This window comes from Macaca thibetana, chromosome 3, assembly GCF_024542745.1.
Source record: "Macaca thibetana thibetana isolate TM-01 chromosome 3, ASM2454274v1, whole genome shotgun sequence".
NCBI classification, from domain to species: domain Eukaryota; kingdom Metazoa; phylum Chordata; class Mammalia; order Primates; family Cercopithecidae; genus Macaca; species Macaca thibetana.
Window position 1 is genome coordinate 100108455 of NC_065580.1, and position 24226 is coordinate 100132680.

At 46.7% G+C, this 24226-nt stretch overlaps 1 pseudogene across 1 annotated transcript in view; it reads right to left on the bottom strand.

The window, feature by feature from the left end:
* Nucleotides 1-10248: 10248 nt before the first annotated feature.
* Nucleotides 10249-24226, bottom strand: part of LOC126950060 (E3 ubiquitin-protein ligase ZNRF2-like) — a 47660-nt pseudogene continuing 33682 nt past the window's right edge. The window contains exon 3 of the transcript XR_007724044.1: nt 10249-23990. The product of XR_007724044.1 is annotated as an E3 ubiquitin-protein ligase ZNRF2-like (transcript). The remainder of the gene's footprint in view (nt 23991-24226) is intronic.

A 24226-nucleotide genomic window follows, 5' to 3' on the forward strand; every position in this document is an offset into this window, starting at 1 on the left:
AAACAAGCAGGCAAATTGCAATGAGGCATGCCCACCAACGTGTGGTATGCATTCCACAGGTATTGCCTTTGTATTTTACTTCGTTTAGCTGTTTAACTTTGTACAATGCAAAGAGGCCAGATCAAGCTTAATGCCTGTGCTGTCCTGTTCACATCAAGGAGTTGAGAACCACTGATGATGAGGGCTGCACCTGCCTCTGCCTATCTGGCTGTCATGACAGGAAAAGAGCTTGCATGTTGGTGAAGGAAGAAGTGGGGTGGGATGACAATGAAATCTAGAGTAAAACCAACCTGGCCCAAGGTGTCCTGCTGGCTACTAAATGCCATTTAGTCAGAGTGCCATTATTTTTTTGTGTTTAAAATGATTTTAATTATTGGAATGCCCAATGTTTGTTTAAAAAACAAACAGTTTTAAACACTCCCCCCGCCCAAAGAAAAAAGAAAGGGCCAAAATTAGGAAATCTTCTTTCTGAAAGTAAATGAGATACTCAGTTTGAAGGGAAAATATAAAATTTCATTAAGCCCCAAAAGGGGACAATCAGCCTAAAGGGGAGGTATTTTTATTTGATGTTAATCACGATGAGTTCTGGGATTTCCTTGTAACACAGTGCAGGGGGACCAGACTAATACCACAGTTCAGTCTTCCTGCATCACATCAGACACTGTGAGTCAGGGAGCATCGTTACACCTGGGATAGATCTGAATCCTGGTAAGAATGTGCTACATATACCTTCAGAGCAAGCCTTCAGAGTGTGGTCCACCTTCTCCAAAAACAAAATGTCATTCTTACTATAACATTTATTTTGTGTTTTTTTCTTTTTGCCAGCACCTCAGGGATGAGCATCCACAGCTTAATGTTTACATCAATGAATCAAAGCTATTTCCATAGCAACAAGTCTACTTCTCCGGAACTGCAATTTTATGTCAATTTACTATTAACGGAAGATGGAACAAAAGCAAGCAGACAGAACAGGAGAAACCTTAATGCCTCAAGACGGACTGGCAAAGCAAGGAGGAAGAGGAATGAACCTGTCATTTGCAAGGATTTTAGGGTTTAGTGAACAACATTTAACCATTTTATGCTCAGGTTTGTGATAATGATTTCATAGGACCATAAAATCTTTGAGCTAAAATAGACCTTAAAAGTCATCTGAAACCCCTTATTTTATTTTAGCTTTTTTTTTTTTTTTTTTTTTTTTTTTTTTTAGAGACAGAGTCTTGCTCTGTTTCCCAGGCTGGAGTGCAGTGGCGAGATCATAGCTCACTGTAGCTTCGAACTCCTGACCTCAAGCGATACACCTGTTTCAGCCTTTCAAAAACACTGAGATTACAGGTGTGATCTACTGTGCCCAGCCGGGAACCCCTTATTTTAAAGTCAAGGAGACTCAGTCCCGTACACAGTAAGGGATTTAATGAAGGTCATTTTGCTGGTAAGGGACACAGTCACAAACAGAACATGGGATACAGAATTTAAGCCTGGAGTTCTGTTTACTCACAACATTACATTGTCTCTTTCATCTGTTAGTTCTAGTACCTAAGGCTCAGCTAAATACTTTTTTGTGGAAATCTATTCTGCTGAACACCAAGACTTTCTCTTCCTGGTCTACCAACAAGGGAGCCGAGGCCATCAATTATGGCTAAGCAGGGCCATTGCCTATAATTGAGAAGTAAAATTAGAAGCCATATAGCAAGCCTGTATCAGTTAGGGTTCAATTGCAGGAAGCAGATACCACCCTAGGGATTTTATGCAGAATGGGATTTAATACAGGGAATTGGATGTTTATAAACTCGGCAGAACTAGGCTGTAGGCTAGGTTTCCAGGAATTATGCCCAGAACACTGCAGAACTGTCTCACCAGAGAAGCTGTTACAACTGTCCCAACCAGGGAGCTTGAATATCAAGAGATTGCCCCTGGAATGACTGAGCCCAAGATCATAGTCCAAGGTAATGCTAGTGCAAATAAGATCCAAGATCAAGTAGCTGGTATCTGGGAATCACTGGCACCACAGCAAATGCCCCTTACCACCCACAAATCTGGAGAAACTGGACACCGTACCATTTTGGGGGGGTGTGAGGAACTCCATCCTCTGGCCATATCCGACATCATAAAACAGTCAAGAAAGCAAGAGAAAAATGCCATAACCTCATTTCTACCTTCCAGTTTCCAATGAAGCATCTCGTTGGCAGGACCTAATTTGCATCCAGAACCTTACCTGCAGGAAAGTATCAAAATATAGTTTGTTTATGTGTTGTAAAACTTTCTAACGTCTGCCATACTGGAAGGTGCACTAAAATGAAGAGGCAATGAATACTGAGTATCAGCTGATAATATCAAGGTGAAGAAATTCATCTGTGGGCACTCTAGTGAGTTAGTTGATATGAGTCTACAACCATTTGGAACATTGCATTGAGAAGTAGAAGAATACCTTGAGTTGGGAGACTAGAGGAAAAGAACACCCTAACAGGTTGCCAGTGGGAGAGAATACAAGGTGAGGTACCCATGTTAGAGAGCAATTGGCAGAATTTTAAAATGTGAAAGCAGGACCAGGCACAGTGGCTCACACTTTGCAATCCCAGCACTTCGGGAGGTCAAGGTGGGAGGACTGCTTGAGTCCAGGACAGTGAGACCCCATCTCTACAAAAAATAAAATAAAATAAAAACTAGTTGGGTGTAGTGGTGTGCATCTGTAGTCCCAGCTACCTGGTAGGCTGAGGTGAGAGTATCACTTGAGCCCAGGATTTTGAGGCTACAGTGAGCTATGATCCCACCAGTGCGCTCCAGCCTGGGCAACAGAGTGAGACCTCATCCAAAAAATAATAATAATAATAATAGTAAGATCAGATGATATGTACTGTCATTGAAGGATCTTTAGCACATACTGTAGAATTTAAAAGTTAGTTTTAGTATATATGATATGATGTTATTTACAACCCGAAAAAGGAGAACAACCCACAAAACAATTAACCAAGTTCTAGGGACATGTAATTCAGTTAGAGTGATTATGAGGCAACCCCGTGTGAATAATTTACAAAGGAAAAGGTCAACACCAATTCTCGAACACCTAGGCTCTCGAACACCTCAGATAGACCTGGGATATGAAAAGATCAGAGTGGGCCCGGTGCAGTGGCTCATGCCTGTAATCCCAGCACTTTGGGAGGCAGAGACAGGCGGATCACCTGAGGTCAGGAGTTCAAGACCAGCCTGGCCAACACAATGAAACCCCGTCTCTATTAAAATTTTAAAAATTAGCTGGGCATGGTGGCGGATGCCTGTAATCCCAGCTACTCAGGAGGGTAAGACAGTAGAAACGCTTGAACCTGGGAGGCGGAGGTTGCAGTGAGCTGAGATCACATCATTGCACTCCAGCCTGGGCAACAAGATCAAAATTCCGTCTCAAAACAAACAAAAAAAAGAAAAAAGAAAAGAAACAAAAGAAAAGGTCAGAGAGATGAGAGATGAGAAGGGAGACTTCCAGGGGAAGGGAAATTTCTGTTATTCACACTCAAGTGTAAAAAGAGTGAAAACCAGGTATATAGTCCCTATAGTTAAAAGGGGGGTCTGGCTCATGCCCAGGAAATACAAACAGAGGAAAGGGGTAAACTAAGTGCTTTCCGTGGGACCCAGAAAGTGCTACTGCACTGAGCAAAGCCACCTCTTTCTGCGTGGGCAAGGTCAGGGGTGGGTGAGGGTTTCCCTTGGGCTGGGATAGGCATGCGGGAGAGAGAGGCGCTCAAGTCCTGCCCAAGTGGACCCAGCGGCAAAGGTGAGGGACCCCAATTGCAGGAATATGTGTTGCTTGGGCTCCTGGGAGCCACAGTTGGAGCTGGCATCCCCGGGGACCAAATACACAGCATGCAGCAGAAGAGACAGCCCCAGAGCTGGGAAGGTCTGGATCGGGTGTGTTCGTTTCTTAGGGCTACTGTAAGAAAGTACCACAAACTGGGTGGTTTAAAACAACAGAAACTTGTCTCACAGTTCTACAGACTCAAAGTTCAAAATCAAGGTATCAGCAGAGCCATGCTCCCTTTAAAGTCTCTAGGGAATAATCTTTCCTTGCTTCTAACTCCTTTGGTTGCCAACCTTGGCATTCCTTGGCTTATGCAAGCCCTGCCTCTGTCTTCACATGGTCTTATTTCACCTGTGCCGCCTCTGTGTTTTCAAATTTCTTTCCTTGTAAGGACACCAGTCATAGGATTTAGGGCCCATCGTAATCCAGTATGACCTCATTCGAGTGCAGTGGCACCATCCCGGCTCACTGCAACCACCGCCTCTCAGGTTCAAGCGATTCTCCTGCCTCAGCCTCCCGAGTAGCCGGGATTACAGGCTCGCACCATCACACCAGGGTAATTTTTGAATTTTTAGTAGAGATGGGGTTTCACCATGTTGGTCTGGCTGGTCTCAAACTCCTGGCCTCAAATGATCTGCCCTCCTCGGCCTCCCAAAGTGATGGGATTACAGGTGTGAACCACCACACCCAGTCTGACCTCATCTTAATTTGATTACATCTGCAAAGACCTCGTCTCTAAATAAAGGCACATTCACAGGTACTGGGGTTAGGAGTTCAACATGTCTTTTGGAACAGCGTGCAATGGCTCACGCCTATAATCCCAGCATTTTGAGAGGCCAAGGCGAGTGGATCACCTGAGGTCAGGAGTGTGAGACCAGCCTGGCCAACATGGTGAAGCCGTCTCTACTAAAGATACAAAAAATTATCCAGGCATGGTGGCGGGCGCCTGTAATTCCAGCTACTCAGGAGGCTGAGGCAGAAGAATCGCTTGAACCCGGGAGGAGACGTTGCAGTGAGCTGAGATCATGCAACTAAACTCCAGCCTGGGCAACAGAGCGAGACTCTGTCAAAAAAAAAACAAAAACAAAAAAAGTTTTTTGGGGAACAGAATGGATCCATAACACAAGCGAAGTGACCAAACCCAGGAAAAGCCAGCTGTAAAACCAGCCAGGGTGGGAGCCCAAGACCACTCAGTAAATGAGAGCTGTCTAATGGTCTAATGCCCTCATGTCTACTCCGCCCTCTGGCCTTGGCCTTGGAAAGCAACAGTCAGCAGGGGAGAGGCGGTGGGGATGGGCAAGGAGCAGGACAGATGGTCACACCTGTCTCCCCAAAAGAAGACAGCCAAGAACTGCACGCTGTAGTGGGAAAAAGATGTTCTATCTATAAATAAGAACTAAATTGTTAATTAATATCTTGGACTGAGCATTCTAAAAAAAAACTTCTTATTTTGGAAATGTTTAAGCATACAAAAATAGATGAAACAGAATACCGAGTTCCTATGTACCCATTTGCCCAGCTTCAACAATTATCAACTCATGGCCAATCATTTTTTTTTAATCAACACCCTCACACACTCCTCCCTCTCATAGGCTTCCTTTCACGTAAATCTCAGATATATAATCTGGAGATACTTCATTCAGTTATTTCAACATGTCTCTGAAAGATAAAAACTGTTTTAAAAGTAAAACAACAGACACTGAGGCCTACCCCAGGCCTCAGGTAGGGAGGAGGGAGAGGAGCAGAGAAAAATAACTATTGGGTACTAGGCTTAGTACCTGGGTGATAAAGCAGTCTGTACAACAAACCTCCATAATATGAGTTTACCTGTGTAACAAACCTGCACATGTACCCATGAACCTAAAATGAAAGTTTAAAAAATAAAAATAAAAAAAAACCCCACATTATTATAACCTCAAAATTAAAAACAATCCCTTAATATCAAATATCTACTGAATGTTCAAATATTCTTGTTTGATGTGTAAAACTTTTCATATGTTTTCTTTGTTCACCTGAAGATCCAAAAAGATCTCTTTACACATTGCAATTAGTAATTTAGTCGCTTTTAACCTGTAGGTTCCTCTCTCCTCCTCACCTTTTATTCTTACAACTTTTTGTAAAGAAACTGAGTGTTGCTGGGTGTGGTGGCTCACACCTGTAATCCCAGCACTTTGGGAGGCGGAGGTGGGCGGATCACAAGGTCAGGAGATTGAGACCATGCTGGCTAACACGGTGAAACCCAGTCTCTACTAAAAATGCAAAAAATTAGCTGGGCGTGGTGGCGGGCGCCTGTAGTCCCAGCTACTCTGGAGGCTGAGGCAGAATGGCCTGAACCCGGGAGGCAGAGCTTGCAGTGAGCCGAGATAGCGCCACTGCACTCCAGCCTGGGCGACAAAGCGAGACTCCGTCTCAAAAAAAAGAAAAGAAAACTAAAAAAACTGAGTGTTTGTCCTATAGCATGTCCCAGTGTGGCTATTGCTTATTGCACTCCATGCTGTTCTTCTATCCTTACCACTGTATTTTCTATAAATTGGATGTTAAATCTGGAGCAATGATTCTCAAAGGTAGCTCACTACAATTATCTGGGGAGCGCTTAAAAACCCTGAAGCTGGCCGGGCACGGTGGCTCACACCTGTAATCCCAGCACTTCGGGAGGCCGAGGCAGGTGGATCACCTGAGTTCAGGAGTTCGAGACCAGCTTGGCCAACATCGTGAAACCCCAACTCTACTAAAAACACAAACATTAGCCAGGTGTGTTGGTGGGTGCCTGTAGTCCCAGCTATTCAGGAGGCTGAAGCAGGAGAATCATTTGAACCCGGGAGGCAGAGGTTGTAGTGAGCTAAGATCACGCCTCTGCAACAGAGTGAGACTGGGTCTCAAAAATAATAATAATAATAATAATAAATACATAAATAAATATCCCTGAAGCCCAGGCAAGTCCAAGAGCAATTATACCAGAGACTCGGTGGGGGGGGGGAAACTGTGACACAGGAATTTTTTAAACAACCTCAGATGATCCCAGTATGCAACCAATATTGAAAACCACTGATCTACAGTTTTGATCAGAATCAGGCTGTTTTTTCCCCTCTGGCACAGGACGGTTTGCTGTGTACCTTACACTGGGTATTCAAAATTTCCAGATGGACCCTCTGTCTTACAAGGAGGAAAATGTGGAAGTGTCCATCACCTATGACTGACCAGAGAGCCTCTAGAATGGCCCTATTGTTCATCTAGTGGCAAGAGATGATTACCCCCCACTCGACAAGTTCTGAAGAGACTACCTCTGGGAAGTGACTGCGTTTGGTGTGGCAGCGGTCGTGTTTGTGTGTGTGTCCATGAGGGGTTTGAGCCTTACCTCTGGCTTGTAAGCTTTAGATTGAGAATATGATCATGTATTAATCGTGTAAGTCAGTGAAAAGAAAGAAAAAATGATGCCTTTTTAACAACAAAATTTCATATTTTCTATTAAAAAAGTATTTAAAAAGTACTCATTACAGAAAATTTGAAAAATAGGAGAAGAAAAAAAAGTAATCACCTATAAATTCCCCACTCAAAGATAACCATTGTCGTGCAATTGGAGTTTATTATGTTAAGTGAAATAAGCCAAGCACAGAAAGAAAAACTGTGTGTTCTCATTTTTTTGTGGGAGCTAAAAATTAAAACAACTGAACTCACAGAGACAGAGAGTAGAATGGTGGTTACTACAGGCTGGGAAGGGTAGTTGGGGATTGGGGGAAGTGGGCATGGTTAATGGGTATACAAAATAGTGCCAGCTGCGGTGGCTCACACCTGTAATCCCAGCACTTTGGGAGGCTGAGGCAAGTGGCTCACTTGAAGCCAGGAGTTCGAGACCAGCCTGGCCAATGTGGTGAAACCCCTGTCTCTACTAAAAATACAAAAATTAGCTAGGCATGCTAGAATGTGCCTGTAATCCCAGCTGTTTGGGATACTAAGGCAGGATAATCACTTGAGCCCAGGAGGCAGAGGTTGCAGTGAGCCAAGATCACGCTACTGCACTCCAGCCTGGGTAACAGGGTGAAGCTGTCTCAAAAAAAAAAAAAGTTAGAAATAATGAATAAGACCTAACATTTGATAGCACAACAGGGTGACTACAGTAAAAAATAATTTAATTTTACATTTTAAAATAAAACAGTAGAATTGAATTGTTTGTAAGACAAAGGATAAATACTTCAGGTGACAGATGTCCTATTTTCCTTGATGTGATTATTATACATTGCATGCATGTATGAAAATATCTCATGTAACCCATAAATATATTCGCCCATTATGTATCCACAAAAAATAAAAACTTAAAGCTGAAAATAAAACAAAAAAGCTAAAGCTAACCATTGTTAGTATTTGGTCTATTTATCTCCAGTCTCAATGTTACGTATTTTTAAACTTAGGGACAAAACTCCTTCCCTTGATTTTTTAACCTTCCTCTCTCCGGCCTGGTCGCAGCCACTAGATACCCGTATATTAATATTTGCCCTCTGTCCAGGGCCAGGCACGGTGGCTCACACCTGTAATCCCAGCACTTTGGGAGGCCAAGGTGGGCAGATCACCTGAGGTCAGGAGCTCAAGACCAGCCTGGCTAACATGGTGAAACCCCATCTCTACTAAAAATACAAAATCTCAGCTGGGTGTGGTGGCAGCTGCCTGTAATCCCAGCTACTCGGGAGGCTGAGGCAGGAGAATGACTTGAACCGAGGAGGTGGAGGTTGCAGGGAGCTGAGATCGTGCCATTGCACTACAGCCTGAGCAACAAGAGTGGAAGTCTGTCTCGGAAAAAAAAAAAAAAAAAAGAAGGAAGGAAGGAAGGAAGGAAAGAAAAGAAAGAAAGAAAGAAAGAGAGAGAGAGAGAAAGAAAGGCAGGCAGGCTTCAATAATATTCCATAATACTTATTTTATTACTATATTATAATAATCGACATTTATCCTTTATCAGTTGTAATTCTCACAAAAGCTTGATGATGTGAGTTCTTTTATCATTCCCATTTTATAGATCAGGAAATAGGTTTGGAAAAGATAAACATCTTGCCCAAAAATGTAGTATGTCCAATCTTCTTTCCCCAACTAGATGCTGGGATGAAGCTGGCCAAGGGAGTGTCTTCTCCCTGAAGTTGCAAGTATTTCAGAATCAAGAGCCCTGCAGAGTCCTGAGTTAAAAGAGAGCCAACAGCGATGTTTCAGAGAAGGGCAAGAGCTCAGAAGCTGATCCCAGAATCCACACAACAGACCCTGAGAATCTGTCAACTACGGAGATGAAAGCAGGGATGATGCATGGAAGGGAGGGAAGTTTCCAGGTTAACACCTGGGGTAGTGGTGTCACTCCTGTTTAGTATGCCCAGAGGGGCCAGGTGTGGGTGGGCAGTCCAGAGCTGGAACCAAACCATGTCAATGCACTGCTTAGTACAGAATGCCAAGTAAAGACTTCCCTTGTTTCTTTGAAACAGTGCTGCCAAGTAATTGTCATAGAACATTTATGGATCTGTCCTTCCGCCCCTCCCTTCCTGCTTTCCCCTGGAATAGCAAGCAGAGCTGGTCGTAAAGGTCAGAACTTTTTCCTGGGTGCTCTGGAGTAAATAAAGCCATTTCCTCCTGCCTACAATGATGAGCTATTCCTGGTGGGGTAATCTTGACCTCTGACCTATGGATTTGTGCACCTAGAAAAGGATTGAGTTTATTTAGTTAAGAGTTTGGAAGAAATGCTTTCTGTGTACTGCATAATTATCCAATGTCTGTTTCTTAGTTATGTTTGCTTTATGGTTGCCATGGAAAGAATAAAACCAAATGGAAAAATGTAGCAACATGGCTGTCTACAAAACAGAAAAGAAATCTTAAAGATATTTTAAGAGGCAAAGATGCTACTTATTTATTTTTTGTTATGGACAGCAGCCAGAAGGCTAAGAACCTTTTAGGAGGTTTTCCTTGGTACGGCCAGGCAGAAGAGCTATTTTGAACAAGTGGCAGCAGAGGGCACTCTTCCTACAGGTTAGTTTCTATCCTCGCTTCTCCAAGGAAAACACTTGTTAAAATGCCTGTGTATATATATGTTAACAAGTTTACAGCCTTTTCAAAAAATAGATTAGATAGATGATTGATGGATAGAAGAGAGATGATACAGATAGATGATAGATATGATAGATGAGAGATGACAGATAGTTGACATAATTGATAGATGATATATGGATATATAGATGACAGTTTATATAGATAATCGATGATAGATGGTTGATAGATGGATATATAGATGATAGTTGATATAGATCATTGATAGGCAATTAGATGATTGATAGAGGGATATATAGATGATAGTTGATAATTGATAGATAATAGATGATTGATAGATGGATATATTGATGATAGTTGATACAGACAGGTAATTGATAGATGATTGATAGATATATAGATGATACGTTGTAACCAAGGGAGTTATAGAGAAACGCCACACTCTGAGACTAATTCAGAAGTCCTTTTATTGCTGGCGACTGAGAGATGGCTAGAGCTCAAAATTCTCTCCGCCTGGAAGAAGGGGCTAGATTTCTTTTTATACCGTGGTCTAACTAGGGGAGGGAGAGCCTAGCTGAAGCAATTTTTACAGAAGCGGAACAGGCAAAATGTTAAAAAAAAAAAAAATGCTTACAGAGATAGTTACAGAAAAAAAAAAAGTTCTAGGTACAGGGGCTTAAACTATCACAAAGAGATAAATGCAGGGGCTTGGGTACCATCCACTGAGCAAGTCCCCAGGAGCTGCTGGTACAGCTTGCCTCAATATCTTATCAGTAAGTGCATTCCTGGATGTGCTTGGAGTCAACTTGCACTAGTTATTCCCTTAAGGGAGGGGGATAAGGGGGCTGCAAGTGAAGAAGCTAAAATGGAGTCTCTCCGGCTCCCTCAGCTAAGAGAGTCACTCAGGTTAAAACAGGGTAGGTTATCACATTCCCTACTCATGTTTTGGAGAATCAAATCATTGATTCTTCAGTAATAACAAGCGGGTTTTATTGGGTTTTAAGACACATAAGTTTGATAGAAGCTATGCGCTGCTTTATAAAGAAACCAATTCAATATACAAGGCTCGAAGACTAAACCTAACAAGAGGAGGAGAAGGGGTCCCCCCGGTCCAGTGATCAGTCAGCCATGGATTCCAGTTAAACATGTTTTGGTACCAGGGGATGTTATTTTCCCATTCCTGTTGACATCGATCTAGATTTTCTCAAACTTTTTGGAGAGTATCCTTTATGACCCCAGACTGATTGGCACAGAAACAACTCTCTCCTAGAGTTGCACGAAACCCTCCTTGGGAGAGAAATAGCAGATCTAGGCCTTGGCGGTTTTGAAGTACTACTTCAGCTAGAGACTCTACCTGGGTATGTAGCATATTTATGGCTGATTGGAGATTGCTTAAATAAGCATCTACTTGCTAAGACAGGGACATTAGTCCAGTTTCTCCCTGAACAAGGGCAGCCATGCCAATGGATGCTGATCCAGCTATGCTAAGGCCGGCCAGAAGGGGTACGAGGAGTGGGGCAGCTCTGCAAAACCTGGAATGTAATTCAAGGGGAGCGATGAGAAGTTGCCTTTCTGGCCCATTGTACACGTAAACTTGGGGCAGTACGTGAACTAACACGCACAGGAGAGGTCCAGGTTCAGTCCCATTGATGCAACAAGTGAGGCCTGAAGTGCGGGCCAGCCAGGTATTGTTGGTTGCCTGGTTAGAGACTGAGGTGTTTAAGGAAGTAAGTAGAGACTGATTACAGGTAGCCTGAAAGGGAGAAGCAGATAAGTTATAGCCGGTGCTAATTAGACAGGAGGCGTTCCCTGACACGTCTCCTAGTGTAACGGCATGGGGCCAAGTACGACAAGAAAGAGAGTCAATTTTAATCATGGCTTCTACTCCTAATCCAACATAATATGGCGGTTTGGCTTTTAGGCACAACCAACAATCCTGGGCTAATTTAGGCTGGGTGAGATTAAGGAGGCGATGCACCCCGTCCAGATTGGACATCAGGCTGGGTTGGAGATGTTGTCGTTGTAACTGAGATCTGGGAACAAGGAGTGGCGGCGGGATAGTTAAATCGACCCTGTCTTGGTGTCTTTGGAACATAGGGTCACCAAAATCATTAAAGGTCCAATTGGCTTAGGAGGGCTCCATGGGACCAGGACCTTTTCCTAAATGGTGAACACAGTTCCAACATCAAATCTCGAGATACAAAGCCTCAATCCCCATGACATGCCACAATACCATTGAGCTGAACCAGAGTTACGGACAGTTACAATAAAAGGGTTACAATTTCCCATAGTACATGGCCTAGGACGAGAACTGCGAGTTATGGAGAGGGTTGAGGACCAGGTTGATCCTCCAGGGAAAGTGGCTAGGGTTACACATGACCAGTGAGGGCAGAAAAACTGGTAAGAATCTCGACAGCTAGCGTCAGGGTGATTTCCAGGACAGAGGTAAAAGTCAACGCTCTGGAGGCCTTTTTCTGCACCTCCAGAACTCCCACATCCAGTCCGGCTTCCTGTGTGTCCGCATCCTGCAGCCAGGTCAACGTGTCCTGCTCCCATGACCGGCAGGTTGCGTTGTTCTTCGTAGGTGCGGACAGGCTCTGGGAACAAAGCACATAAACTGATTGCAAGAGAGACTTCCTTGGAGGTTCCTGTCTTCCAAGTAGAGTTTGCAAACAACGTCCTGTCATGAAAGAAGTGAGGAGAAAAGAGTAGGACGGAGCAGAGGGCATAATAGGCGGAAACAAACAAAAGAGGTAAATAAAAAGAATTAATTTGATGGCTTCACTCGACTTAGGCGCAGTTTTAAAGGGCCTGGCCCAGGCTTGGGGACCCATGTTTCCTGCTGGGCTCTGTTGGCCTTTTTGATGCGAGAGTGATGAATCCAAGCAGGAATGCCGTCCACCTTCAGAGCCGTCGGTGTGGTGAGGCTGACAGTATGAGGTCCTTTCCAGGCAAGAGTGAATCCTTTTCTCTGGAACTTTTTAACATACACCAGGTCACTCCGGTCAGGAACTGGATTGGAGTGCGCTCCCCGGACAAGCGGCTGGATGATGTCTCGCACCTGTTGGAGAAGACTGCAAGTACTGTAACAAATTAGCTTGTGAGATTTCTGCTAAATGGGTATCCCTTAGCTTAGGCAAGATAGGCGGAGCCCTTCCATACATGATTTCAAAAGGTGAAAACCCAGCCCAGTAAAAGATGCATCTTACTCTAAGAAGGGCTAAAGGAAGGAGCTTTACCCAATTCTCACCGGTCTCTAGGATTAACTTAGTAAGAATACCTTTTAGGGTGTGGTTCATGCATTCTACCTGTCCAGAGCTCTGGGGTCGATAGGCACAATGGAGTTTCCATTGAATGTTTAATGCCTTGCTGACCAACTGAGCTATGGTCCAGGTGAAGGCTGGTCCATTATCAGACCCTATGGCAAGAGGCAGCCCATGTGGAGGGATAATTTCATTGAGTAAAAGCCTAACTACCGTGGTGGCAGTTTCGTTTTTGGTGGCAAATGCCTCAGTCCATCCGGAAAAGGTGTCTACTAGCACTAGGAGGTATTTATACCCTGCCCAGTGCAGTTTTATTTCTGTAAATTCAACTTCCCACCTTTCTCCTGGCGAGCCTCCCCAGAGGCGGTGGCCTGGGCTGGGCTTGGGACCTTGTTTGGCGTTTACCTGAGTACAAGCCATACAATGGAGAGCTGCTTGGTTACTTAAGTCCTGAAGGTGGGGGATCTTGAAATGGCTCCTACAAAGCTGGGCCAGTTTTACTCCTCCCAAATGGGTGGTACAATGCAGACGACTGATTAAAGTTTTCCCGAGGGCTCGGGGCATGAAGATTCTGGAATCAGGAAGAATCCACCAACCTTCCTGATTTTTACTGGCCTGAAGATCCAAAGCTTGTTTTTCTTCCTCTGGGGAGTATTCTGGGTGATCTGGTAAGTCAGGTTGCAGAAAGAACACAGTGGGCAGCAGGGTCAAAGGCGTGACTGGGAGCTGAGCTGCCTCTCCAGCTGCAGAGTCTGTTCTTTGGTTACCATGGGCAACGGCCGAGTCTTCTCTTTGATATCCCTTGCAGTGAATTACAGCCACCTGCTGAAGAAGCCAAACAGCTTCAAGCAGGGTCAAAATTTCTTCTTTGTTTTTAACAGTCTTTCCTATTGAGGTGAGTAGCCCTCACTCTTGATAGATGGCTCCGTGTACATGTACAGTAGCAGAAGCATACCTGCTGTCAGTGCAGATGTTAATATGTTTATCCTTACCCCATCGGAGAGCCTGAGTGAGGGCGACCAATTCAGCCTTCTGTGCCAAGGTACCTGCCAGCAGTGACTGGGCCCACAGTACATCTGTCTCCGTAGTAACGACTGCACTAGCCTTTCGTACTCCCTGTTCAAGGAAGCTGCTACTCTCTGTAGACACAGTGGCGTCCACCTCCTTTAGAGGCACATCTTGGAGATCAGGTCGGCCAGTTTCTGTAGTCTCTAACAGTTCTTCGCAGTAAAGGACAGGTGTGGTAAGGTCTGGATCAGGGAGCAAGGTAGCTGGATTTAAACACCTTGTAGGAGAGAAAGTTAAACGAGGCTGATCTAACAGTAAACTCTGATATTGTAGGATGCGAGCGCTCAACATCCATTTGCCAGAAGCACTTCATAGCAAAGTCTCTATGGCATGAGGAGCTGTAAGGGTTAAATTCTGGCCCAGTCAGTTTATCAGCCTCCTGGACCAGGCTTGCTGTTGCCACTACGGCTCACAGACAACTTGGCCACCCAGAGGCCACAGGGTTCAGTCTCTTAGACAAATAGGCCACCGGACGTCGTCATGGTCCCAAAGTCTGAGTAAGTACCCCTTTAGCAAATCCCTCGCTCTCATGCACAAAAAGATGAAATGGTTTTGAGATATTTGGGAGGGCAAGAGCAGGGGCCTCAGTTAATGCCTTCTTTAGATTGTGAAAAGCCTGCTCTTCTTTGTCAGTCCAAACTAGCGGGCCATTTCCTCCGGTAGCAGAGTACAGGGGCTTGGCGATTTCTGCGAACGCCAATATCCGTAAACGACAGTATCCCATGGCCCCCAGGAATTCACGTACCTGTCTCTTGGTGGTGGGAGTAGGGATCTGCAGGATGGTTTCCTTCTGAGCACTAGTGAGTGCCCCTTTTCATTTGTTTATCTCATACCCTAAGTAGGAAACTCTGGGAAGACAAAGCTGGGCCCTCTTGGCTGAGACCTGACACCCAAGTTCCTGAAGGAGGTAAAGTAGGTCCCTAGTGTGTTGCAGGCAGCTGTCAGTAGTTTTGATAGGCAGTAACAGGTCGTCCATGTACTGGAGAAGAGTGCAGTTAGGGTGACTGGCTCAGAATGGTATAAGATCTTGTTGGAGGACTTCCCCAACAAGGGTGGGGGAATTTTTAAAACCCTGGGGTAACCGAGTCCAGGTTAATTGGGTGGTGTCTCCTGAGCCAGGATCTGTCCATTCAAAAGCAAAGATAGGTTGGCTTTTGGGGGCCAGAAGAATAGCAAATTAAAGCATCCTTTAAGTCACGGACAGTGTATACTATATGTTCTGGCAGAAGCAGGCTGAGTAAAGTATAAGGGTTACGGACAGTTAGATGGACGGTGACTGTCCGCTTGTTAACTTCCCGCAAGTCCTGTACCGGCTGGTAATCATTTGTCCCAGGTTTCCGGACTGGCAAAAATGGAGTATTCCAGGCAGACTGACACAGTGTGAGTATACCAGCTGGTAATAGTCGATGAATATGGGGATTGATTCCCTCTCTAGTCTGCTGACTCATAGGATATTGTTTTACCTGAACTGGCAGGGTGGTGGCCAGCAGTTCTACAACTACCGGCAGATGGTACTTTGCCAGTCGTGGGCAGTTTGACTCGGCCCAGACTCGAGGAAACGGAGTCTGTAAATCCAGTAGGAGAGGATTAGTTTTATTCTCCAGTGGTTGTGAGGATGAAACTAAGAGATACTTCTCCAACGGAGGGGTAGTTAGCAGGAGCTGGGCGGTAGCGGGTGCTGGGTCCCCTAACGGTGAGGTGAGCTTGTTGGGCCGAGAAGGAGATGGATGCCTGCAACTTATGAAGCAGGTCTCATCCAAGGAGGGGGAAGGGGCACTCTTGGACCACGAGAAACGAGTGGGTTACTCTTTCCTGTCCCAAACTCACCTCTCGTGAGTGGGTGACTGGATATTCCTGAATAGTTCCAGTAGCCCCTTGCACAGCCACCTGTTTATTGGAGACACTGCCCAAGGGTGTTTGCAGGACCGAGTGTTCCACCCCTGTGTCAATTAGGAAGCGTACAGCTGGTCCCCCACTGTGGCGGTCACCATGGGCTCATGGGGACCAACGGAGAGGGAGCCCCAGCCCTGTCAATCGTCAGATTCCTCCGTAGCGGGGAGGATGAGGACCTTTTTCTTTTCTGGTTTTTCTTCTGGTTTTAATGGGCATTCCTTTTTCCAGTGTCCAATCTGTTTGCAATATGTGCATTGGTTTCTTTTTAGGGGAGCCCGCTCACCTTTTTGGCCTTCCTGGCGGGGACCCAGGGTCCCCTGGCCAGTGTTTTGTGATGGGGGTCCTTCCTTCTTGGCTCTCTGGATGGCGGCTACTGACATTTTTGCCTTTTTGATGCTTTATCAGCAGCTCTTTCAGCTGCCTAAGCTGCCTGTTTTTGCTTTTCAAACTCGATTGTCATAAACTTTCTGGGCTATTTCTAAAAGTTGGCTGATACTCATTCCAGCAAATCTTTCCAGCTTTTGTAATTTTCTTTTAGTATCAGGGGCTGCCAGAGTCACAAATGCCAAATCAATAGCACAGCTATTCTCGGGAGCCACTGGGTTGAAAGTGGTGTTAAGTCCGATAGGCCTCCAGGAAGCATTCTAGAAATGCTCCTGGTGACTCATCAAGCCCCTGGACAACTTCAGTTGTCTTGGATAGATTCATGGATTTTCCAGCGGCTCCCTTGATACCTTTGAAGAAATACCAGTGAAAACCATACAAAGCTCTCTTCCCACCCAAGGAGTTTGGATCTCAATCAGGCCAGGTAGAGGAGAAAACCTCAAGGAGGTCCTGGGCTTCCTCCTCTGGGCTACCGGCTGATGTGAGGAAATACTTTCTGGCCTCTCTTCGGATACGGTCCCTCTCTTCAAAGGTGAAAAGGGCTAAAAGGAGTTGCTAACAGTCATCCCAGGTGGGTCAGTGAGTCTGGAGCACAGACTCCATCAGTGAGGTCAAGACCTGGTGCTTTTCAGAGAAGGGGGGATTATGAGCCTTCCAATTGTACAGGTCAGAAGCAGAGAAGGGGACATAAACTAAAAATGGAGCAGCACACTCACTGTCCAGAGGGATTTGGGCATCTCTCAACGGGAGGAGTGGGGCCACCGTCTCCGGCCAAGGCCATGATCAGGTGACTATAGGTGGAGAGGCTCCAGGGGATGTAGTCAAGGAGACAAGGGAAGATTCTCGGGGAGCAGGAGGGTTACAGGGTGGTGGACCTGGATGAGAAAAACTTTCCTTCTTCAGAAGGAGGCAGTACGAGAGGAGCCAAGGGTTTGGGCAAAAGTGCAGTCTGGCTCTAAAGGACCTTGTAGGTGGGATCATGAATGGCACATGAGCGAAGCCATGGAGGAGGGCTCCGGACCAACTCTAGCCATTGATCAATGTAGGGAAACTGGGGTGTCCAGGAGTTTCAGCGACGACCCATCACACAGCCTGGACAGTTGTGGGGTTCAGTGACCCTTCTGGAGGCCACCCGGTTCCAAACTGTGAACAATCTACTTCACAGTGTCCGGAATTTGCCTTTTTTAAGGTGGACTCCATAATCCTCTGAGAAGCCCAGAGAAATACTGTTAACATACACTGGAGAGGGCTCCAATCTCTATGGGGCTGGAAAGAAGAGTTTTCCATTATGGAGGCAATTAACAAAATTTCAGCAGAATTATTAAACCCAGCACAGAGATATTCACGGCCTGGGGGCTGTAGTATTGTGTCCGGAATTGGTAGGTTCTTGGTCTCGCGGATTTCAAGAATGAATCCACGGACCATCGCGGTGAGTGTTACAGTTCTTAAAAACAATGTGTGTCTGGAGTTTGTTCCTTCAGATATTCAGATGTGTCTGGAGTTTCTTCCTTTTGGTGGGTTCGTGGCCTCGCTGACAGGAGTGAAGCTGCAGACCTTTGTGGTGAGTGTTACTGCTCTTAAAGGCGGCGTGGACCCAAAGAGTGAGCAGCAGCAAGATTTATTATAAAGAGTGAAAGAACAAGGCTTCCACAGAGTTGAGGGGGACCCCTCAGGTTGCCACTACTGGTTCCAGCAGCCTGCTTTTATTACCTTATCTGACCCCACCCACATCTTGCTGATTGGTCCAGTTTACAGAGAGCTGATTGGTTCATTTTACAGAGAGCTGATTGATCCATTTTACAGAGAGCTGATTGGTCCGTTTTGACAGAGTGCTGATTGGTGCGTTTACAATCCTTGAGCTAGACACAGAGTGCTAGACAGAAAAGTTCTCCAAGTCCCCACTAGGTTAGCTAGATACACAGTACCAATTGGTGTATTTACAAACCTTGAGCTAGACACGGAGTACTGATTGGTGTATTTACAAACCCTGAGCTAGACACAGAGTGCTGACTGGTGTATTTACGATCCTCTAAGCTAGACATAAAAATTTTCCAAGTCCCCACCAGATTAGCTAGATACAGAGTGCTGACTGGTGCACACACAATCCTCTGGCTAGATATAAAAGTTCTCCAAGTCCCCATCGGGCTCGGGAGCCCAGCTGGCTTCACCTAGTGGATCCTGCACCAGGGCTGCAGGCGGAGCTGCCCGCCAGTCCTGAGTTGCGCCTGCCACTCCTCAGCCCTTGGGTGGTTGATGGGACCAAGTGCCACGGAGCAGGGGGCAGAGCCCGACAGGGAAGCTCGGACCGCTCGGGCCGCATGGGAGACCATGGTGGAGGGGGGCTCGGACATGGTGGGCTCCAGGTCCCGAGCCCTGCCCTGCGGGGAGGCAGCTGAGGCTCCACAAGAATTCGAGCACAGCACTGGCAGGCCGGCACTGCCAGGGGACCTGGTGCACCCTCTGCAGCTGCCGGCCTGGATGCTAAGCCCCTCATTGCCCTGGGCCAGCAGCACCGGATGACCCCGCCAGCCAGACGCTCCGTGTGCGGGGCCCACCAAGCCCGTGCCCGGCCCGCCAGAACTCGCACTGGCCAGTGAGCGCTGCACGAAGCCCCAGTTCCTGCCCGCACTTCTCCCTTCACACCTCCCTGCAAGCAGAGGGAGATGGCTTCGGCCTCAGCCAGCCCAGAGCGGGGTTCCCACGGTGCCACGGCAGGCTGAAGGGCTCCTCAAGCGCCGCCAGAGTGGCTGAGGCCGAGGAGGCGCTGAGAGCTACGGCTGCTAGCACATTGTCACCTCTCAGTATCAGAAGTATTATAGCTAGAAGAAGCAGGAAAACAGCTGTAGCTAATGCTTCTTGTCACATAAGATCTGCCTCCTCAAGGACCCCCTCACCCCTTAACTTATAGCCCAAATTATCTGTGGTGTCTCCACGACTCAAAGGCAGAAAGTTCAAACTCGGCCCTTTCTTTTAAGGGTTCTAGGAGGGAGAGCAGAGTCAAGTATTGAAGGGCTGGACTTGCAGTGACACAGGAAAACGAGATGTGCGGGGCAAGGGATGGGGATGAGGAGGAAAGGGGCCACTCGGATCTTTCCTAAAGTAGGACAGTAGCCACGGAGGGATAGAATAAGAATCCAGACGGATGGAGTAGAGCACTACGGGCGTAGGTTTCTCTGCACAGTGCTTTATCTAAGGGCATGGGAAAAGTTACAGGATGACAGAAAAGGTGAGCAAGGAGGTCTGCAGGGTGGCTATTTTGAATCCACCACTGGTCTAAGGAGAAGATGGTCCAGTCATTGGGGCATGGAGTATGGCGATCTAAACACCAGCAATCTTTATGGTACCAGAAATCCCAAATGGGCGAATGTCTTCCACACCCCTCCCCATAACAACACCTGATTTGTTTCTGACAGAAAAGGCAGGACTGGGATGGCCAGCCCAAACGACTGATGAGAGATTTGACCTCCTGAGATAGAAAATCTGTACTAAGGACCATGAAGAAGTCCTTGCCCAGTGTCTATTGTCCTGTTTGGTGTCTGTCTAAATTTTGTATGTCCGGTTGAGCAGGGCTGAACTGTGTTCACACTGGGATATATGGGAATGACAAGGCAGCATGTGACTTCCAAAGTTAAGGTCACTTTGCTGTCTCAGATCACTAAGCCAGTTGTCATGTAGTGAGGAGGCTCAAGTTGTCCTGTGGTGGGTCCCTGTGACAAGGAACTGAGCTCTCCTGCTGACAACCAGCAGTGCCTTCCCAACCATTAGAGTAAGTCACCTTAGAAGCACATTCTCCAGCTCCAGTGCATCCTTTAGATAACTGCCACTCTGGTCACCATCTTGTCTACAACCTCATGAGAAACCTCAGCCAGAACCACTCAGCTAAGTTGCCTCTGAATTCCTGAGCCACAGAAACTGGGAGATAATAAATGTTTACTGTTTAAGACTCTAAATTTGGAGTAATTTGCTATTCAGCCATAGAAACTGACACTCATTTCATCATGCCTGACACTGCTGTCTCCGTGGTTTCACGTCCCTGTGGTTAAAGCTCTCTAAGGGCTAATCATTAATTTCAGGATAAAATCCAAATCCCTTAACATAGCATAGGTCTTTTATGAAGTGCCTCCTGCGTGCCTCTCAGTCCCATCCGGCCCACTCTGCCTTTCCTCCTTGCATCACTCCAGCTACTCTGAAACACACTGCACCTTCCTAAATGTGGACAGATAAAATTGCCAGACTTTTCATAGGATGCCCAGTGAAATCTGAATTTCAGATAAACAATGAATAATTTGTGTGGCTATACAATATTTGGGACATACTTATACTAAAAATATTGCATGACACATACTTATTCTTAAAAGTTATTATTTTATCTGAAATTCACATTTAATAGGGCATCCTGTACTTTCCGTTGCTAAATCTGGCAATCCTACAGATGTGAGCTGCTCACTTTCAGCTCCTGCTCAGCCCCCAGCTGGATCACTACATGTGCCCCATAGCTCCCTGCCCTACAAGACTTGGCCCAGACATCAGTGCCCCTAGAAAGCCTAAGCTAACTTCTCTGCACCATACACACTTAGGATGGGTCAGATGTGCCTGCTGCAGGTTCCCACCCACCTGTCACACCTCTCTCATGCCACACACTTTGCAAGTATTTGTTTACCTGTCTCCATTACTAGACTCTGAGTTTCTTGAGGTCAGGCACTATCTTATTCACCACAACGTGACTTCAGTGCCAAAAACATAGTATAACCACAGTTTACAATTACTGAAGATTTACTCTAAGCTAGTTGCTGTTCTAAGATGTTCTGCATATATCAACTCATCGAATTTTCATATCAAGCCAAAGGAGGTACTATTAATATCCAACTTTTACTGGGGAGGAATCTGAGACAGAAATAGGTTTTGCGACTTCTCCAGTGTCATTTGAAAATGGCAGGGAAGTTGGGGTTCAAAGCCAGGAGTCTGACTCCAGAGCCCACCCTCTAACAAGCTAGACAAATTGCGTCTTTACAGTGTATGATAAGTGCTTGCCAAATGCATGTAAGGACTGACTATCCAGCTAAGCTTCTCCAAACTAGATAACTGCCTTTAAGCATGGACCTTGCTGCCTGTGCCCCTCCCAGCTCTCTCTCCAGTTGCCACTACCCAGCACAATGCATGGGTGCCTTCTTCAAAAGCAAATACCTTCTCTCTTCTTCAAATCCTGACTATAGATCCAGGGTAGCACCATATACCACACCTCCCTAAAAAAGGAATGGTTATAGGCAGGGTGTGGCAGCTCACGCCTGTAATCCCACCACTTTGGGAAGCCGAGGCTGGCGGATCTCCTGAGGTCAAGAGTTTAAGACCAGCCTGGGCAACATGGCAAATCCCCATCTCTACTAAAAATACAAAAAATTAGCTGGGCATGGTGGCACGTGCCTGTAATCCCAGCTACTCAGGACGCTGAGGCAAGGGAATCCCTTGAATCTGGGAGGCGAAGGTTGCAATCAGCCGAGATCGCACCACTGCACTCCAGCCTGGGTGTCAGAGTGAGACCCCATCTCAAAATAAAAAAATAAATAAAAATAAAAAAATAAAAGTGGTTACAGCACGTACCTTAGAAATACAAGCCAAGAGAGCACTGTGGTTAATACTGTGAGTTCTAGAGTAAAATTCCCTCAGCTTAGATCCCAGCTCTACTGCTTATTACCTGTATGGTTTTGGATGAGGCCCTGAGACTTAGATTCTTCATCTGAGAAATGGAGATGCAGCATCTGGAACATAGCATGTATTCAATAAATGTCAGCTGTCACCATTGTCGTTGCCAATCCACTGGCATACGACAGGTTGCCATACCTGTCGTTGCCTACAGGCAGGTATGTATGGGCCTGGCAAAAGAAGTTAAGAGAAGGCTGCAGGCGCTGGGGAGCATGTGGGGAGGCTGTGTGGAGCTGCGTGCTCGGGGGACTGCACACCCACTGAAGTGTGTGAAGGGCGAGCAGTGATGGGTTCTGCATCAGTGGGGCTGGAAGCGTGTGGGGGGCTGTATGTGGACCTGCTGGCAAGGTGGGGACTGCACGCGCGGGCTTGGGGACTGTGCGGGTTTGGGGACTGTGCGCACAGAAGGCTGCAGACGCTGGGGAGGGTGTGGGGTGCTGCCCTCACTAAAGGCAGCATGCTCCAGTAAGCGCAGAGGCGGAAGTGCTCTGCTCGCTGCGGAGCACGTGGGGACACGAAGGCAATGCCCGCGCAAATGGTTTCAACCGCATTCCCCCTACCCCACATTTCACAATCGCCATGATGACCCGGAAGTCCGCAATGGCGGCGGGTACAAGTCGTTGAGGCTGAGAGGCGAGTCAGGCCTTTACAGACCTCACCCTACTCAGCTGGGCTGTGCCAGAAATTGACCGGTACAGGGACTATTAAAAATAGTCGGGCAAACGAGGAATAAGCTCAAAAGCGGAGTCTCCTGAGCCGTTTCAATCTTCCTGCCCCAGCCAGTCAAAGCGGTGGCGCGCCGGCCTTCCAAGCCTGGAGCTGAAGAGGGAGGAAGTGGCGGAAGAGTCGGGGCTGCCTCTGCGGCTTTCGACACTAGGCGGAAGGAACCTGCCAGGGGGCGGGTGTAGGTCTGCAGTCTGAGAGGCGAAAGGGCTTACAGCTGGAGGTGATCGCTAAGACCCTTCTTCTGGGCTGCTTTCAGAAGCACGGAGGCCGGAGTACTGCGCGCAGTGGGGAGCACGTGAGGGGACAGGGAGGGACTGCCCTCGCGAATGGCTTCAACTGCACGTCCCCCAGAACCACATTTCACAGTTGCCATGACGACCCAAAGGTCCACAACTGCGGTGGGTGCAAGTCCTTGAGGCTACCAGGCGAGTCAGGCCTTTCCAGACCTCACCCAACTAGGCTGGCCTGCACCGGAAATTGACCAAAACAGGGACTATGAGAAAGTAGTCCAGCAATCGAGGAGTAAGCTCAAAAGCGGAGGCTCCAGAGCCTTTTCAATCTTCCCGCCCCAGCCAGACGAAGCTGCGGTGCACAGCATCCCAAGCCCAGGAGCCTGAGATGGAAGAGTGGGATGGCCTCTGCAACTTTCCACCCTAGGCGGAGGGAACTTGGCAGGGGGTGCGCAGAGGTCCGCAAACTGAGACGGCTAAATAGTTGGAAGTGATCAGCCAAGACCCTTCTTCTGGGCTGCTTCCGGTTGATCCATAATTTCCTGGCGCAGCTCCAGGATAAGGTGCAGGACCTGCAGGCCCATCGGTTCTCCACCAGGACCACTCTCGGCATCTGTGAGGAGAGGGCAGGAGGGCCCTAGGAGGGAGCCCCATGCCGCTTTTCTTGAATCTTGAAGGAGATCAGTTTAACAAGCAAGGGTTTGTGGGTGCCTAGGAGCAAGTAATAGCAAGGTCCGAGCTCTGGAAAAGCGTGGCAAGAATCGCCAAGCCCCATTAGTTCTTGTTTTAAAACATTTTCAGGGTTTTCTAACAGTGGTCACCCCTATGTCACAAAAAAGAAATGTTATCTGAATCAGGGCAGCCAATTATCATAGTTGGTAAAAAGGATTAGCTGGCTCTTGGGTAACAGAGATTGTTTCTCAGCACCTGAAAGCAGAATAAAATGGAGTTTAAAAAAATTAGTTGAGAACATTTATAATGGAAATAGGGTCAAAGTAGATATATATTGCCCAATTGACTTCCATCTTGCTGTGGAGCTTCAGTGCCTACAATTGGGAGATTTCCTTATTTATGCACCTGAAGGGTTTTTTCTTCCCCCATTCCCTTCCCTTCATTCCCTTCATTTTCTGTAGCATAAGAGGGAGCTTAAATGTAGTTGCTGT